General features: G+C 38.7%; 1 long non-coding RNA gene across 1 annotated transcript in view; it reads right to left on the minus strand.

Moving 5' to 3' along the window:
• LOC117679255 (uncharacterized) overlaps positions 1-12,907 on the minus strand; it is a 57,013-nt gene extending 44,106 nt beyond the window's left edge. The window contains exon 1 of the long non-coding RNA XR_004595331.3: positions 12,779-12,907. This is a non-coding gene — a long non-coding RNA (uncharacterized LOC117679255). The remainder of the gene's footprint in view (positions 1-12,778) is intronic.
• Positions 12,908-14,289: the final 1,382 nt, after the last annotated feature.

Raw genomic sequence — 14,289 nt, forward strand, 5'->3', positions numbered from 1 at the left:
GAAGTGCCCAGGCAATGTCACTCAGGTCTTGCCAGTGAAACTGACAGTTATGCCACAGAGTCACCACAGATATTAGTCCCATTTGTAATTAACTGTGAAGTCATTTCCACACAATGGTGTTTTTTTTTCAGCAGACTTTGTATCACAGCATTATTTAAATAATCATTTCATCAATGCTGCTTTGGCAGTCTTAAAAGTCAAAATGGCTGCCAAATGAATTTTGGCATACAGGCAAGTTGAGGTAACTGTGCAGTTTATCACTTCAGCGTTTGTTATACATTACAGTCAATTATAGTCCACATTTGTTTAATGGCACCTTTGTGGCATATTTGAAAAATACAATCCATTCTCTCTAACTTATTTAACATTTGCTGGACCAGAGTAACCTGCAGTATATTTTTAAATCACTTGCAAGTGGTGAATGGCAAATAACATATATCCCCCAAACCTATGGAAATACTACTTACAAGATATATTAATTTGCTGAAGTATATGGAAGGCTGAGAAGAAAAAAATCAAATAATAGAGAATCATTTACTGAAAATGTATGATCCTACACAACAACAGCAAGATGTCCTGCCAATAAAATATATAGACTGTGAAATACAATAGAAGACAGCAGACAGCAAATGTAAAGAAGCAAAGTTTTAAAATTAGAGATGCATCAGCTCTCCAACTCTTCAGGTTCTTTAATAATAATTCAATTTAAAACATGATTTGTAAAGCAAGACATAAAGAACATGGAATAGTTAATCCTGAAATTTTCAGAAATATGAAATGGGATTATGAAATGTATGCATCTCAGTTACAAACAATAAATTTCAAACGTAGCTATAGCTTGATAGCACCTGCTTCTTTTTTGGCAGTTATGGAAGGAAAGGGGAAAGGCCTTGAGGAACAGGAATCATATGGCTAACAGCAAAGCAATGATAAAAGAGGTTTGAGTGTGGAGCAAAAATGTAGCATGAATAAACAACTTAGACAAGTCCTAAATTCATACATTCTCTTGAAATTAAAGGAAAGAAAGAAGAAGCACATTTAAATTTGCAAGATTCTGTTGTTACAGCTTTACTACTACAATAAAGTGATATTGACCTACATGACTTTGGTCTCCAGCCTAGTCTACCTTGAAAAGTTGACATTAATGTGGGATAAACATATGCTAGCTCTTAATATAAAAGAGACGTCCAAAGTCCTTCAAAACTGAATAATAAATATTTTAAATGTAAAAAGTGAAAGAGGTGGAGGAAGGGAAGATATGACTTCATCTCTTTAAGTGATATGACGGACATTGCCAAGTAGGCAATGTCCTTAATCACATCTTCACATATTTCCTTAATCACATCTTCACATTAACCATGGTAGTATTAAATATTTTTTGTAACATAAAAAATACATTTTGCAGTAAGAAAACATTTTCGCCCCCTAGAGTTTGAGTTTGAGTTTGAGGAAAATGCAACATCTATAAAACAGATGGGCAGACAGTGGGGCAAACATATGGATTACCTGAATCATTCAATAATTATATGGGAAACGCCCAAAGTTCATATACCTGTTATACGTATGTATATATGTATTCATTTTCTTTCTTCCAAATTTTGAAATGAAAGTGAAGCACAAGTACAGACTTTTTGTTGTTGTTGTTAGTTGCGAAGTTGTGTCCGACCCATCGCGACCCTGTGGACAACATTCCTCCAGGCTTTCCTGTCCTCTACCATCCTCTGGAGTCCATTTCAGCTCATACCTACTGCTTTAGTGACTCCATCCAGCCACCTCATTCTCCGTCGTCCCGTTCTTCTTTTGCCCTCAACCATTCCCAGCACTAGGCTCTTCTCCAGTGAGTCCTTCCTTCTCATTAGGTGGCCAAAGTATTTGAGTTTCATCTTCAGGATCTGGCCTTCTAAAGAGCAGTCAGGATTGATCTCCTCTAGGACTGACCGGTTTGATCGCCTTGCAGTCCAAGGGACTCGCAGGAGTCTTCTCCACCACCATAGTTCAAAGACCTGAATTCTTTGGCGCTCAGCCTTTCTTATGGTCCAACTTTCACAGCCATACATTGCAACTGGGAAAACCATAGCCTTGACTATACACACTTATTGGTAGGGTGATGTCTCTGCTTTTTAGTATGCTGTCTAGATTTGCCATAGCTTTCCTCCCCAGGAGCAAGCGTCTTTTAATTTCTTGGCTGCAGTCCCCATCTACCCAGGAAAATAAAATCTGTCACTATCTCCATTTCTTCCCCATCTATTTGCCAGGAATTAAGAGAGCTGGATGCCATGATCTTAGTTTCAAACCAACTTTTGCACTCTCCTTCTTCACCCGTATCAAGAGACTTGTATATGAATTGGTAAATTAATATATACAATGGAATAAAGTTTGATAAAACTTCAGTGACTTTATAAGCTCCCTGGTAGTTTCCATCATCTCCTTTCAACAATCTAAGTGGGTTACCTTGCCATTCTTGCCTTGGGAACGAAAAAAAGATTTAGCATTCTGTACCAGCTGGTGAAAGCTGGTAAAACGTTTACAATCGCCTGTAATAAGCAAAGGTTGATTATGTCCCATCAAAATTCATATTACTGTGCAAACATAGGAAATTTCTGGTAGAAACCTTATCTGTGTGATATTTATTTAACAAAAGAGAAGTCAAACAAGCTGTGATTTCACTTTGGAAACGAAGGCTGCTTCCTGAGTAGAAGGGAGTACTTTTTAAAAGGACCTATTTTTAGGCACAGAAATTATATTTTTATCTACTATATACTCTTGCCTCATTATTGACTATCACTGTCATAAATCCTTCAGGATGAATGATCTGCATACATCAGAACATTAACATCAGTAATCCCTCTGTGGAAGCCTAAGACCTCAGAAATCCTTGGTAAATAAATGCTATATGTGAGTATCCAAGAAGCCTCTTATCAGATAATTTATGTGCAGCAAAGAATGACTGATAGTTTACATAAACTCTGTAAGATGAAGAATAAGGATTTTAACTGCAATCCAGACATAATTAAATGTTGTTCATTTCAAGGACAGTTACACATAAGCTTAACTCTACTCTTGGTATCAGTGAGATTTCAGAATGCTGAACCTGGCTGGATTTTATTATTTTATATATTTATTACATGTAATAGAACATTCCTGTCATTATTTAGCTTTTTTTTTTTTTTTTACAGAAATCGACCTTTAAGGAGCACATAAAGGAGTCCACCTTTATAACTTTATCCTCAGAAAATCCCTTACAAGTAGGTCAATAGATTGGGGGGGGGGGGTTATATTATTTATTAGACACTAAAGCTCCTGAGGTCCAAAAAGATTCTTGGCATCATACAAAATATCAAGTGTACAATTAAAACACAGTTCAAAACATAATTGCCCAGACAACAACAATAACAGTCAAAAAATATGACAGGGGTTCCAGAAGCATTCTAAACTCAGAATTTAAACTCTAAACCCTGGAGCAAAGCCCAGCCAAGGCTAAATGGGGATTCAAACCTGGGTAATCTCCATTCCTAATCGAACCCTAATCTGGATTCCACATTGGTTTACTGCAGGATTTTCAATCTCAGGAACTTTAAGGAGTGTGGATGTCAACTCTCAGAATTCTCCAGCCAGGATGGGAAATTCTGGAAGTTGGAAGTCTACGTATCTTAAAGTTCTGAAGTTGAGAAACACTAGTAAACGGATTTTATACAAAACCCAACATTTCCAAAAAATTTAGTGTTTAGATAGTTACTGCCTCAACCCATAGCTCAATTACTTATAATGCAACCATGTAGTGCAGAGGTGTCAAACTCAAGGCCCATGGGCCGGATTTGGCCTGCCGCGTGCTTAAATCCGGCCTGTGGGACTGGCCTGAAAATATCAAAGGACTGGCCCACTGTGCCTCTGCTGGCCAAAACAGGCCACATGCGGCCTCCTGTGGCCCATTTTCGGCCTCTGTGGGGCCTGTTTTTGGCCGACAGAGTGCTGCTGGAGGCCATGGAGGGCAAAAATGAGGTGTGGGGGGCCCTGCATGCCCCCCTGCACCCTATTTTGGCGGTAAAGTGCTGCAGGAGGCTGTTCAGGCCAAAAATGGGGCATAGGGGGCCATCTCCCCCTATATCCCGTCTCCCCCCTGCTCCCCGCTCCCCCCCACCCGGGCCTATGGAGAACTAGAATGCTGATCTGGCCCTTGAAGAAATGCAGTTTGACACCCCTGATGTAGTGTAATAGTTTAGGTGTTGGAATAGGAGTAGGGAGACCAGATTCAACTATAGAACTTTACTGGAAGACTTTGGAACAGTTACCATCTTCTTCAGCTTCACCTACCTCACAGGATGGTTGCTTGGGAGGAAAAGGAGAGGAGGTATAGGACGTGGGGCAGAACCTGAAGAGGAATCAGCCTAGTCACAACACAGCCACAAACAGATTGAGTCTAACCCCTCTGAACTACATTGACCCTTATCTAGCACCAAAATAGTGTAACCGTTAGTTGAGTACATTCCTGTGCATAGGCATGAGTAGTAATAAATCAATTTAATTGGAACTTTGCATGTGGTCCTGGTCTTTCAAGCCTGACATATGAGTCAGCATTTTTCTGACTGCCAGTTTAGTTGAAACCATCAAAGCTCCTTTTTTTTGGCAAATTGTTGGATTGTGAATAGTCTGATTTTCTATTTGCTTTTTCTCTGTTTGACCAGGCCTTCCACTGTATGGATGCTAGCAAGGGTGTTTTTGTCCATAGTAAGGTGGCAAGGTGCAGGACTTCACATAGATGCTACCTAAAGCTTTGTTACACCTCCCTCTCCCCTGAGATGCCCTTGGATAAATGCAAACAAGTATGCTCCAACCTCACTGGCTTGATTCTCTCTGTTTAAAACATCAGTAGCCTGCCCTGAATTCTAACTTCACCCCATTACTCAGGCTTTGGCCTTAAGCAAGCTATACCTCCCCCAGCACTATAATTGCCCATACACACACTTTAGCCTGCCATGTTACTCATCCAACAGCATAACTGTAGAGACTTTTTAATAGATGCAGGAAACAGGCATCTTCATAGCAATGTGGCTTCCATATGTAAAGCCTCTCCTCTTCTCCCTCTTCTTGCCCTCCTCCTGTTTCTTCCTTTGCAAATTGTTGAAAAGGTACATCAGGTTCCTGCAAACATGGATGGAGGAGATCTAAGCAAACTTTCTTTTTTCTTTTTCCTATGGAGTTGGGACAAGAGGATTTTTGTTAACTGGAAGAGTGGTGAAGGTCAGAGGGCAATCCTTGTTTGATCCTTTGGAGAGACAGCTGGGTGACTCATGGTGTCTCTGCCTGATTTCAGGGTTTGAGGCCAGGAGAGGAGAAAATGATCAAAGTCCAGCTTGAAACTGGTTTGGGAGAGATTGGGAGGGTGAGAGGAATGGAATATGTTGACTGTCTGTATTTCCTTCCCAATGAGGATGTATCATTCTACTGTTATCATACCAGTACAAGAACAGGATAGGACAAGGATGTGATAGTGAGGAAGACAAAAAAGTAAAGACTGCAGCTAGAACTAAATGATTGAACCTAAGCCTTTTTTTAACCTGCAGGGCTTGGATCACATCATTGTGGCCATTGACTTTTATAACCCCATATATTTGATTATACAGTCTGTATTGCCATCCAATGTCTTTCCAAATGTCAGTTTTGTCTGATAATGGCATTGTTTTTGTAGGTAGCAACACGTGGAATCGCACCAAGACAAATCGCACCAAATAATCTTCACATCAATTATGTTTTGTCTCAACAGGTCAAGGAAAACAGCATCAGATGCTGCTCAGAATTAGCAGAAGGGTTTTCATAAAGCTGTAAAAGCCCTTAAGTAGGAAGGAGTGATCCACTTCCCAATGGTGTTTTTGACTGCTGGAACTATATTTCTGCTTGTCTTCCCCAATGCAATTCTACAGTTGATTTTCCTTTTTTAATTTTTCCTGGTTTTCCTTGTTGCCTAACTCCATTATGTAAACTGCCTAGATTTTCTTTAATGATTAAGGCAGCATGCATAAAACAAATAGTTATCCATCTCTGCAATAGTTCTTTCTTTCTTTCTTTGGTTAGGAATGTATCAGCTCTATGTATGATGTGTTCTGTTGTACAATGAATTAATAAACAACTGTACCACATGCTTCTGGAATTTTGTTACAATGAATTCTTTCATAGTATAAGTAATCCTTGATTAACAACCGTTTATTCAGCAACCTTTCAAAATTGCAATGCAGCTGAACAAACGGACTTTTGAATCCCATCCTAAGTTCCAACCATTGCAGCGCCCCTGTGGTCATGTGATAAAAATTCAGATACTTGGCAATGTACCTGCCATTACAACCACAGGAGAGCTGCAACTATACACACCTGCACAAACACCATGGACTGGGAGGCTAGGCCAGTGGCCAGCTAGGGCCACTGGCATGCAGAAACCTGCTGCAGGTTATTAGGCCTTGGCTGGCTAAGCTCATCTATGCACAGGCCTCCTCCTTTCCTCCCACTGCTCAACCACTCTCAAGAGCCCTGGGCCTTCTCCCTGCCCCACCAGGCCTGGTCACCTTACCTTTCCCTTTCCATCTGGTTCAGTTATATAGCTATATATCCATCCATTTATATATCCATCTGGTTCAGTTCCAAGCTGGGTGAAAGGCACTGGAGAAAAAATGGAGGCTGGAGGCTGATTGGAGGTTGGAGGCCACTGGAGGCTGGAGTTGGTTTAATGTTGAAGCAGAACCACATGGGTATGAGATTCTGGGCAGCTGACCAAATGTCATCTCCATGTGGGGGGGGCTTATACCCTCTCTGAGCTTTGCACTTGAACTTCCTGTTCCTGTGCAAGAACATGTATTCTATTAGCTGTTGTAGGGGTTATGTAAGGGTCATAGCTGGCTCTATAGGTTGTCTGAGCTAAGTTTGGTTGAAGTTTCTGAGGGTGATGCAATGGAGGTGATGCACTGGAGGCTGGAGTTGGTTTAATGTTGAAGCAGAACCACATGGGTATGAGATTCTGGGCAGCTGACCAAATGTCATCTCCATGTGGGGGGGGGGCTTATACCCTCTCTGAGCTTTGCACTTGAACTTCCTGTTCCTGTGCAAGAACATGTATTCTATTAGCTGTTGTAGGGGTTATGTAAGGGTCATAGCTGGCTCTATAGGTTGTCTGAGCTAAGTTTGGTTGAAGTTTCTGAGGGTGATGCAATAATTAATGGCTTTGCCCTGTTTTGCATCTTGGGTGAGGGCTAATCTGCCTTTGTTCAGAATTTGCTGCACAGAGTAATGGATTACCAAATCTGCATTTCTAAAAGCTGCCCCAGGTCAATATCTGCTTGGGAGCAGGGAGCTGGGGCTCTGAGTTTCTGCCTCTTAAGATTTTTATTTCTCTTTAAGGGGAAATATTTTATCCTGCCTTTTTTTAAATATTCCTCAAAATATTTCATTCTTCGGGGGGGTGGGGTTGGCTTCCCACAATATACATAACCATACTCACAGAGAGACACACAAATCCTCTCCAAAAATGGTGGTACAAATTCAACACCATATTTTCAAATTGGTAATACCAGGAATCTATAGGGGGTTAGGGTTAGGTTAACTTGTTTGTTGACATGGTGCTCTGACAAGTCCAATATCAAGGCTTGAGCTAGAATCATGATCTCACTGCTAGTAATCAAATTCATGATACAAGCTTTGAAAACTCTCTAATCAGAAACATACAGCAATGGAGTTGGTTTAACTCCTGCCTAACACTTATAAAATACCAGACAACCCGTAACCTATTGTGTCATTATTTCAGAGATATTTCCTTATCTAAACAGAAAAACAGAATGACCACAGGCAATCAAAAAGCAGTAGGAGCAGGAGCAACTTCCAACTTCCTGCCAGTTTTCCCATTGACTTTCCTTGCAGAAAGCTGGCAGAGAGCATTGGAAATGACAATCAAAAGATCACAACTGATAGTGGCAATGCTCTTTAGCCAGGTTCTACCTACGTACCTGGCTAAAGAGACATACACATAAAACTTACGAAAAAGAAAGAAAAACAAATATTGTACCTTTACAAAGAGGATACATGAGATGAGGGTGTGGCTAACTGATGAGGCCTTATAAGGCCGAAATAGATCTATCTTAGTCTCCCAATGGGCAGCAAAGGGTCTGCTGGCTGCCAGAAGAAAAGAAAAAGAAAAAAAAAATCCCAGAAACTAGTGAATTGTGAGTTCACTGAACTAGGGCTGCAATACACACACACACACACATGAATATTTGTAGCTCAAGGTTGAACTGACTCAAAAAACCACCAAGAACCTCCCATGAACACTGACAGGGTAAGCCATTAATATATAAAAATAAGTAAACCCCTCCTGCTTCTAGCGCTGATGATGTTGCCTAGTTTGGTAAGGAAACATTTGCAAGAAAACCAGCAACCTCAGAGAGCATCATGGATAAATTATATATTTATACACGCACACACACACACAAATGAAAAAAAGAGATGTTATAACAATAAATGGGATGGAAAACCAATGGGACTTCCCCCCAAACGATACCACAATATTTTCAACTATACTTTGCTTATCCATGTTTCAAATTGCTACCATTTCATAATTCTTCCCAGTCTGATTATACTCCATGAATGAGAGTATGTAAGAACCATTTCTTGGCTTTTAATATATTCTGTCTTTTCTTAATACTGACATCTTAGAAACTTTGCAAATTATCAGATGTACCATCAATAAGCAAAACTCAAAGTGTCTTGTATGACAGATAGTGAATCTGTATTGTCTACTTTTGAAAAAGTTCCCAAAGATTAATAATACAGTACAATTTTGCAATCCATGGGATTTCAGGAAGGTGGAGACTCTCCCATCCTGGGCCTAATTAAAATCTATGGTGAGAAACTGTAAAACCTAATAAAAGTTGCATTTCTTTTAGACTTCTATATACAACAATTTATCCCAGAATTGTTCAACCCAAGACAGAGATATATCGTTCTACAAAAAAAAATCTTTTCAAATTTATGATGAATATATAAAAAAGCAATTCTTAAATGAATGTATTATTGTACATCTGCTGCTTTTGTTTTATCTACTAATGTGCTATACCATTTGCACTAAAATACAAGACATTGGAAGATATGATAGAAATGATGTAATGCTAAAGCATTTCATTACACATGCAGTCCAGCTCTTCTTCCCAGAAATGATTTATTATATTTTGTCAATCTGGTTCTTATGTGCCCACATCATTTTTAACATCATTTTTCTTCTGGACATCTTTACATTTTTACAAAAACACATGAAGATAGCATCATAATACGAGGCCAGGCAGTGAAGTTGGCAGTTTATAAATAATGTTGCCAATATATAAATATAACATGAAAAGGAAACAAATGTTGGGTATATGAGAGGCTAGCTATATGATTAGAAACCTCCAGGGTTTTCCTCCTACCCAGCTGACTCATATAGTACATGTACCCTGCCAGCTAAGGAGTGTGAGTTAGAATCATCTGACTTTCAATGGAGGGCTGGAGTTGGCAAGTCGGCCCATGGCAGTACAGAGGCAGGAGCAGTCCCAGAAATTCAGATAGCAGGTCAGCTAGAGGCGGTCAATGCAGGATCCAACAACCCAGGTAAAAAAAAAGGAAAGGCTCTAAGTGCATGGTTGCAGCCACCATGTTGAATATTTTTCATCCCCTCCCTGCAGAAAAGGGGGGAAACTTGATGGGGGAATCAGTTAGCACAAGAGAAACCAGAGCAGAGGCAGTCAGAAGTCAACCAGATACTTGTTGGAAGTGGTTGAACCAATCTGGAAGAAGCAAAGCTCCAACTAGAGAAGGGCAAAAGCCCAACAAACCTCCAGCTGAAGCAGAAAGAAGCTCCATCTACAGACCACAAACTGAAGCAGCACTGAAGGCAGAAAATCACACAGATCAGGAGCAACAAAAGTCCTACCAATCCAGAAACTATCCCAGCCAGGGGTAGCCAATCTCCCCAGTATTAATTCCATTTTGACAACCCCAGCAGATTTCAATAACCTTTAAGATGCTTTAATCTGATAGCATAACCAGAAAGGAAGTCAGAGGAAATAGGGAAAGTGATTAATAAACATGGGACTTATGGATTCTTCTGGATGGACAGCTCTGATGCCATTCAACGAAAGAGAAAATTGAATGGTATAGAAAGGTAGGCAGGACACCAAAAATTCCTTGAATAAGGCAAGATGTTTGTGCCATGAAGATCTCATCTAGAAGTACCCAAATCTTTCAGAATCAGCATAAATAGATGCACACAATTGCCTAAATTGTGTGGATGGCTATTGGTTTTCTCAAATGGGCCAATCAAGAGGAAAGAAAAAAGTAGTACTAATAAAAAGCAGTAAGATAGCTGTGGCAACTATCAGACCCTACCTCATCCAATGCAAATAAGTGTAAATCTACAAGGAGACAGGTTTAATAGTCAAAAAGTTAAATATTAAATATTTATAAATATAATTATTTATAAATAAGATTATAGCTCTAACATTTTACTCAATATTTCACCCATTTGTTCTCTGTTTTAAAATGTTTTATTGTTGTACTGCTTGATCTATTACTGTGTTGTTGTTTAATTCTATTATGATCGCAGTTCTGATTTATCCATTTTTGTTCTACATTGTAAACCTGTTAAAATAGAGAGCTTTTTTTATTAGATGACCTAAAGCTGACCGAAAGAAAACTAAGCAACTTTTCCCCAGCATGTTATTATCTACTGATCTATTTTATTTATACTGGCATAAATGGGAGTTTCATTATCTTTTCAGATTAAAATCAGGATGCAAATTAGAATTTTATTTTGCATGGAGGAACAACGGTATATGGGCCTGAATCTTTCTTGATTACAATCTTCCATCATTTTGATTTTATAATTACTGAATGACATACTGAAAGGAATCAATCAGCTTTCAATTGTTACCTTGGTGAAAGATTAAAACATCGTTACTTGTCATACATATTTCACACTTTAGAAATTTTAATAAAGTGAATGCATGAGGAATGGTTGTGGGATGCTAATGACATTTCTATTGATTTTAATTCATATTTGTTGGTCAGAATTACTCAGATCCAAGCAAAGCATGGTGTCCTATAATTATTGCTAACAAATGAAGACCACAGAACACTGAAGCAGCTAAAATGAAATCATTAATCAAAAATAGTATAAAATAATTGCCTACAAGCTAGGGAAGTATCATCTTCCTAATGATCATCTTTTATGGCATATTGATCAGTTCTTAATGTGTACATCTTAGTGATTTCTCTACTAGAATACTAAATAGTTTATTATTTTTTTAAATGGGCACCTGGGGGTACAGAGACTGTATCACTATCAATCTAGTATGGAATCATACAGAGAGAGAGAGAGAGAGAGATGATGTATACACCTGTACACATATAAATTTATCCTTTGAATTTTAAATTCAAATATTATTGAGGTTACTGAATACTGAATTTCCAAATTAATATGTCTAAAGTTCAGATCTTTGAAATCCCATGTACTGCACAGAAGTCAGTTTTGATACACAAAATTTACAAAATTCTCTAGGCAAGAAATAAAAATATGTGAACTTCAAATTGTAGCAGGGAATACTTTGATCTCAGTTTCTGAAATCAGTTTACCTACTATTTGGTCTAATTCATAAACATAATGCCTGAGGCATGTAATTTTCACTTGAAAATAATGTTCACAGTCAACAAACAAATTATAAAAATAGAAGTAATTAAAATGAACAAATCTTATAAGATGTTGTATAATGTACTTACTGATTTCAGTGTTCCTACATGAGATCACATTAGATCCTAGGGTGAGATTGCTGAAATATTGGGAAACTTTACTAATTCCAACCATTTTTTTAAAAAATGAGCAGGAGAGGAGCCCTGGATCATGGCATGAGATCAAGCAACAGAACCCAGGGACTGGAAAAAAAATCTTACCTTTGCATAGCTCATCCAATGTTTTATAGCGTTTAATAGCAATATACATTCATATCTGGAGCTGTTCCTGGCTTCATCAATTATATAGTACTGTGCTTTGTATTTCAGTGACTGCATGAACTGGAACAATCTATTTTATTCTGCTTAATCTTGATGGTTATTGCTCTTTTACATACTTTTTTTCGGAGCATATAATTCTGGATGTATTTCTGAAACAGTGCAACTAAATTCTTCACACTAAATTTGCAGCACCTAAGATACCAAAGATGATAGTTGTATCTTTGGCTTATTTTAATACTGAAACTGGAAATGCCAGGTGAAATTGACCAATTACTTACTGTGCCATAAAGCTGCTTTCCATGTCCCTAGTAATCTGAACGCATGGGGTTTCAGTTCCTTTCCTCTGGATTCCAGCCCCCCCCCCCTTTTTTTGAAGATGGAATTCTGCTTGAGAAGAAGTGTTTATTTGTCTCATGTTAATTTAGCCAATTAATTTTAATGTTTCAGAAGAGTTATTTGGCAAAAGAATTCATTCAATTCTGTCATTCATTTCTTTCTATGTGCCTTCTTTTAATAAACAACTTGTGCTTTTCATGAAGCCACGATAACCTGAACATTTACTCTTTTCATTCTGATTATTTTTACAGAATTTAATTTACTTATTGATTGATTTTGTATGTAGCTATAATCACCAGGCTACCAGAAAACATACAACATACAAAAAAACATGCCACCATAATCCTTGATAGCACCATTCTCACCCTGAAACCCCTGCAACAGCACCTTTTTTACAGAAAGTAAAATCCTTAAATTGGGCACCAACCTTGCCTCAAGGAACAGGTTATTCCATAAAACAGGGGCCATCTGTGAATGTTGGGTCCTCTGACTGAAAATGGGTTCATTCTATTTAGAGAAAGAGGTCCTATAAATTCCTAGGAGCTAAGCCATACCAAGCCTGTGTATTTACAACTATCATAGATCACACCTGGAAACCTACTATCAACTTTAACAGCCCAGAACCGGAAAACCTCTAAACAATGTAGCATTCAATAGGCAAAAGTTGTTAACTATGTATAATCTGCCTTAAATAGCTTCCTTGCTCTCTGCTGTGTACTTAACCAAAAGGGCTGGAATGCATCGTGTTGCATAGCCAGAGAATCCAGGACTACAGTCACGCTGAGGTAAGAAGAAAAGAATTCGTGTTTATTTATCAATATTCAACCTGCAAGGAAGGATCAAGGTAACCTTGTGAAGGGAGCAGTTCAAACCAAATACACCACTCTGGAGCCCATAGATGAATCCCAATGCCCCATATATTTGGGTGGCATTTTATAAGTTGATCATACTAAGATTAATTAACCTAAAACCATGCTTCTTGCTTCCAATCACTATTTATAAGAAATTATTATATATCTAACACATGCAGATTCTGTGATGGCCATTCATTATTTGTACCCATATATAGCAATAGCAATAGCAATAGCACTTAGACTTATATACCGCTTTACAGTGCTTTACAGCCCTCTCTAAGCAGTTTACAAAGTCAACATATTGCCCCCAATAATCTGGGTCCTCATTTTACCCACCTCGGAAGGATAGAAGCAGTGGTGGGTTGCCCCCGGTTCGGACCAGTTCACAAAAACCGGTAGTAAAACTGGTGGGAGGCTCTGCCCACTGACCCAGACATCATCATAGGCGATCTGTGCAGGTGCAGAAGCTACTGCGCAAGCGCAGAAGAGGATGTACGCGGGGGCATGATGTGAACCAGTAGTAAAGGTAAGTAGAACCCACCCCTGGATGGAAGGCTGAGTCAACCTTAAACCTGGTGAAATTCAAACTGCCAAATTGCAGGCAGCCGGCAGTCAGCAGAAGTAGCCTGCAGTACTGCACTCTAACCACTGTGCCACTGAGGCTCATATATACTGCTCAAAAAAATAAAGGGAACACAAGCAGAAGACATCCAAGATCTGAATGAATAAAATAGCCTTATTAAATACTTTGTTCTTTACATACAGTAGTTTATACACTGCTCAAACAACTAAAGGGAACACAAAACTACTGTATGTAACGAACAAAGTATTTAATAAGGCTATTTCATTCATTCAGATCTCGGATGTCTTCTGCTTGTGTTCCGTTTATTTTTTTGAGCAGTGTATATAGTAAACAGCAATAACTTGTTCCCAATCTCTTGAGAACAAACCATTTCTTCCTCCCAATGATGGGATTTAAATTTACTTGCAAGTGAAATAATACAATCATGTTAACCACCTGATTTCCATGGGTTAATATCTTCCATAAAATTTCTTCTTACACAGAAATTAGTGCAGCATCCAC

This window comes from Pantherophis guttatus, chromosome 2 (assembly GCF_059756535.1).
Source record: "Pantherophis guttatus breed Tessera chromosome 2, ASM5975653v1, whole genome shotgun sequence".
Taxonomy (NCBI): Eukaryota; Metazoa; Chordata; class Lepidosauria; order Squamata; family Colubridae; genus Pantherophis; species Pantherophis guttatus.